A 4572-nucleotide genomic window follows, 5' to 3' on the forward strand; every position below is an offset into this window, starting at 1 on the left:
AGCTATGATGGAATGCAGGCTCACTGTGGCTTGATTGTCCACACCAAACTTCTGCCATTTGATGTCTAGGCAAAGGACCTTTTCATTTACTTCCTATCCCCTTGCCCTGTGTTAACCAGGGGCAGGTAGGGACCAGGGTGCGTTGACTGTGTATCCCAGTGGTGCTCATGGTAGCCCTGACCAGAAGCTACATGGAGGGTACAGTTTTATTGTGTGGTGACCACTTCTCAACAGACTTCTGTGTGACTTGTCCTTGAGGACTGTGTTTTTCCACGACAACAACACTTAAAACATCCACAAGGTAGTGCCTAGGATCAGGGCAACAGCACACTTCACCTACAAGTCATCAAAAGACTGCTTACTGCATAGCTGGCAGAGGGATGACATTTGGATGGCATTGCTAACCACACCTTGAGCAGTCCACTTAAGTCAAACTAGGCAGAGCAGGTTCAGCCTGGGCCTAAAGAAGTACTGAAGGTCAGGTGAATGCTGCACAGAAGGAGTGAGGGCTCACAGTGCTCTTCACAGGTTCTCAGTGTTCTATGCGAGTCAAAATAGGGGGAATTCAGGTTCACTCCAAGACTCTCTCATGGACCTCAGTGTGTTATTTGCTATCTGTGGCAAGGTGGGAGGACTGCATGGCTAGGCCCTGCTCATTTCCCCACCAGTTGTAATCTGAAGGGACGGCAGGCTGATGAATTCATGAACCATTCCCTTTCGGGTGGATGGCCTCAGGTGGGGTGCTTTTGAGCCCATGGCAGCATCAGTGAAACCAAAAAGGTCAGCAGGAGGCATGTCTGGTGGCTCATCTCTCAGCTGGTTGGCTAGAGACTGTAGTAATTCACGCACAACGGTATGAGCGAGGGCTCCATGAGCTCCACCACCATGCTAGGGCTTATGAGGGAGGCAGGGAGGGTGAAGGAAGACTGAGATATCAGAAGGCTGTGGGTCACCTGGAGGCCCTTTGCCTACTGAGTCCCTGGGGATCTCAAGAAATGGCAATGCCCTGCTCACTTTTCACCCAGATTCTGTCCTGAGCAATGTTTTCTCTCTGATTCTGTAACCATTCCTTTTCAGAGGGATGTATGCACGCTGTGGAGAGCAGGAGTGCCCGGCCTGCCCATTGTTCATACAGATTCTCACCAATGGAGCCTAGCCTGACCGTGACTTCACAACATGCTAGCCGGCAGCTCAACTTGGCTCTGCAAGGAGAACGATGACAGGTGGATCTCACATTGCGTCCAAGAGGAACTGAATGTTACAGTGGATGCCAGCCGCGTGAGTGCAGGATTCATAGTGGCAAAATGAACCTCAACAGTCCTGTGCTTGAAATCCAGGGGCCTGGCTGTCTCACGCTGTGATGAGGAGCTCCTAAAGTTGCTCATGCCTAGAGCTCGTTAGGAGTGGGACATGTCAGCTATTCTAGGTAGAACCCAATGCTTCAAATCATTGATTTGGGGAGGAGGGGAGGTGCAGTGCAAGGCTATCCAATTAACTTCGTGGCCCTGGCTCATGGCTGTGGCAAGACCCAGCTCAGTGAGTATCATTCCATGACTCACCAGACCTCTGCAGCATTGTTTCTCGGAGTGAGTGTGCCCTGAATGCAGAAACAGTCTGAAAGTTTTATGTATGAAAATCATACCTGTGTGAACTTTGGCTGTGTCTGACTGGCCTTCTCAAGCAGGATGCTTTTCCTCTGGCTTGGGGACAGTCTCGCTGCTGTGGGCAATAGACCATCACCATATCCAGGGAGCAGACAGCCGTGAGGGCTGTCTCCCTGGCCAGCTAAGTAGTGCCCAAAGATTATGATATGCAGAAAGGTACTAATTACGACTCTGGCAGCTGTTAAGAGGTTCTAGTCATTCTGTGCGAGGCAGCTAAGATGGAATGCAGGCGCACTGCGGATTGACTGGCCAGTCCAACCTTCTTTCATTTGAAGGCTAGGCCAAGGGCATTCTTATTTACTTGTGAGGCCCTGGCCCTGTGTTCACCAGGGCCAGGTAGGGACCAGGGTGCATTGATTGTGTATTCCAGTGGTCCTCATGGTAGCCGTAAGCAGCAGCTACATGGTGGGTATAGACTTGCTGCGTGCTGACCACTACTCCACAGACCTCTGTGTGACTTCTCCATGAGGCCAGCTTTTTTCCATGTCAACGATTCTGAAAACATCCACAAGGTGGCGCCTAGTATCAGGGCAAGAGCACATGTGGCCTACAAGTCCTCAGAACAGTGCTTGCTGCATAGCTGGCAGAGTGATGATATTTGGACGGCATTGCTGACCACACCTTGAGCAGTGCACTTACGTGAAACGAGGCAGGGCAGGTTCAGCCTGGGCCTAAAGATGGACTGAAGTTCAGGCGATTGCCACACAGTAGGAGTGAGGGCTCACAGTGCTCCTCACAGGATCTCAGTGCTGTATGTCAGTCAAAAGAGGGGGAATTCAGGCTCACTCCAAGACACTCTCCTGGATCTTGGTGTGCTATTCGCTATCTGTGGCACGTTGGGTGGACTGCATAGCTAGACCCTCCTCAATTCCCCACCAGTTGTAATCTGAAGGGATGGCAGGCTGATGAACTCATGAACCATTCCATTTCAGGTAGTTGGAAACAAGCTGGAGTTCGTTTGAGCCGATGGCATCATCAGTGACACCCAGAAGTTTGCCAGAAGGCAACAATGGATGTTTTGTGGCTGATTTCTCAGCTAGCTGGCTAGAGACTGCAGTGCTTCATGCACAATGGTATGAGCGAGGGCTCCTTGATCTCCTAAACCATGGTAGGGCTTTTGAGGGAGGCATGGAGGGTGAAGGAAGACTCAGATTTCAGAAACCCATGGAACACCTGGGGGACCTTTGGCTACTGAGTCCCTCTGGGTCTCAATGAATGGCAATGCCCTGCTCACTTTTCACCCGGGTTCTGTACCGATCGATGTTTTCTCTCTGATTCGATATCCTTTCCTTTTCAGAGGGCTATATGGAGGCTGTGGAGAGCAGGAGTTCCTGGCTTGACCATAGTTCATACAGATTCTGCTGATGGAGCCTAGGCTGAAAGTGACCTCACATCATGCGAGCCAGCAGCTCAACTTGGCTCTGCGAGGAGAATGATGCCAGGTGGTTCTCACAATGTGTCCAAGAGGACCTGAATGTTACACTGGATGCCAGCCATGTGAGTGCAGCTTTCCTAGTGGCAAAATGAACCTCCACTGTTCTGTGCTCGAAATCCAGGGGCCTGGCAGTCTCCCACTGTGACAAGGAGCTCCTCAAGTTGCTCCTGCCTGCAGTTGGTTAGGAGTGGGACATGTCGGCCATTCTAGGTAGAACTCAATGCTTCAAATCTTTGATTCGGGGAGGAGGGGAGCTTCAATGCAAGCCTCTCCAATTAACTTCGTGGCCCTGGCTCATGGCTGTGGCAAGTTCTGGCTCAGTATGTATTATTCCACAACTCCCCAGACCTCTGCAGTATTGTATCTGGGAGTGGGTGTGCTCTAAATGCAGAACCAGTTGAAAGTTTTATGTATGAAAGTCGCACCTGTGTGAACGTGGGCTGTGTCTGACTGGCCTTCTCAGCAGGATGCTTTTCCTCTGGCATGGGCACAGTCTCCCTGCTGTGGGCAGTAGATCCTCACCATATCCACGGAGCAGACAGTCGTGAGGGCTGTCTCACTGGCCAGCTAGGTAGTGCCAAAAGTTTATGAGATGCAGAGAGGTATGAGTCAAGACTCTCGCAGCTGTTAAGGGGTACTAGTCATTCTGTGCGAGGCAGCTAAGATGGAATGCAGGCTCCCTGCGGCTTGATTGGACACTGGAACTCTCTTACATTTGAAGGCTAGACCAAGGGCCTTCTTATTTTCTTGCGAGGCCCTGGCCCTGTGTTCACCAGGGCCAGGCAGGGACCAGGGCGTGTTGATTGTGTATCCCACTGGCCCTCATGGTAGCCATGAGCAGCACCTGCATGGAGGGTATAGACTTGCTGCGTGCTGACCACTACTCCAGAGACATCTGTGTGACTTGTCCTTGAGGCCAGCGTTTTTCTGTGCCAACGATCCTTAAAACATCCACTAGGTGGCGCCTAGGACTAGGGCAAGAGCACAGTTGTCCTACAAGTCCTCAGAAGAGTGCTTGCTGCCTAGCTGGCAGAGTGATGACATTTGGACAGCATTGCTGACCACACCTTGAGCAGTCGACTTACGTGAAACGAGGCAGGGCAGGTTCAGCCTGGGCCTAAAGGTGAACTGAGGGTCAGGCGAATGCCGCACAGTTGGAGTGAGGGCTCCCAGTGCTCTTCACAGGTTTTCAGTGTTCTATGCGAGTCAAAAGAGGGGGAATTCTGGGTCACTGCAACACTCTCTCCTGGATCTTGGTGTGCTATTTGCTATCTATGGCCAGGTGTGTGGACTGCCTGGCTAGGCCCTGCTCATTTCCCCAGCAGTTGTAATCTGAAGGGACGGCAGGCTGATGAACTCATGAAGCATCCCATTGCATGTGGTTGGCCTCAAGCTGGGGTTCGTTTGAGCTCATTGCAGCATCAGTGAAACCAAAAAGGTCAGCCGGAGGCAACCATGGATGTCCTGCAGCTC

At 51.6% G+C, this 4572-nt stretch overlaps 1 long non-coding RNA gene across 1 annotated transcript; it reads left to right on the forward strand.

The window, feature by feature from the left end:
- The first annotated feature begins 1090 nt into the window (after window positions 1-1090).
- LOC109117375 lies at window positions 1091-3043 on the forward strand. The gene is made up of 3 exons (XR_002024680.1): window positions 1091-1278; window positions 2597-2737; window positions 2962-3043. It is a non-coding gene; the product is annotated as an uncharacterized LOC109117375 (long non-coding RNA).
- The last annotated feature ends 1529 nt before the right edge of the window (window positions 3044-4572 follow it).

The sequence above is a fragment of the Fukomys damarensis genome, unplaced genomic scaffold, assembly GCF_012274545.1.
Source record: "Fukomys damarensis isolate Sample0158 unplaced genomic scaffold, DMR_v1.0_HiC HiC_scaffold_95, whole genome shotgun sequence".
Lineage (NCBI taxonomy): Eukaryota > Metazoa > Chordata > Mammalia > Rodentia > Bathyergidae > Fukomys > Fukomys damarensis.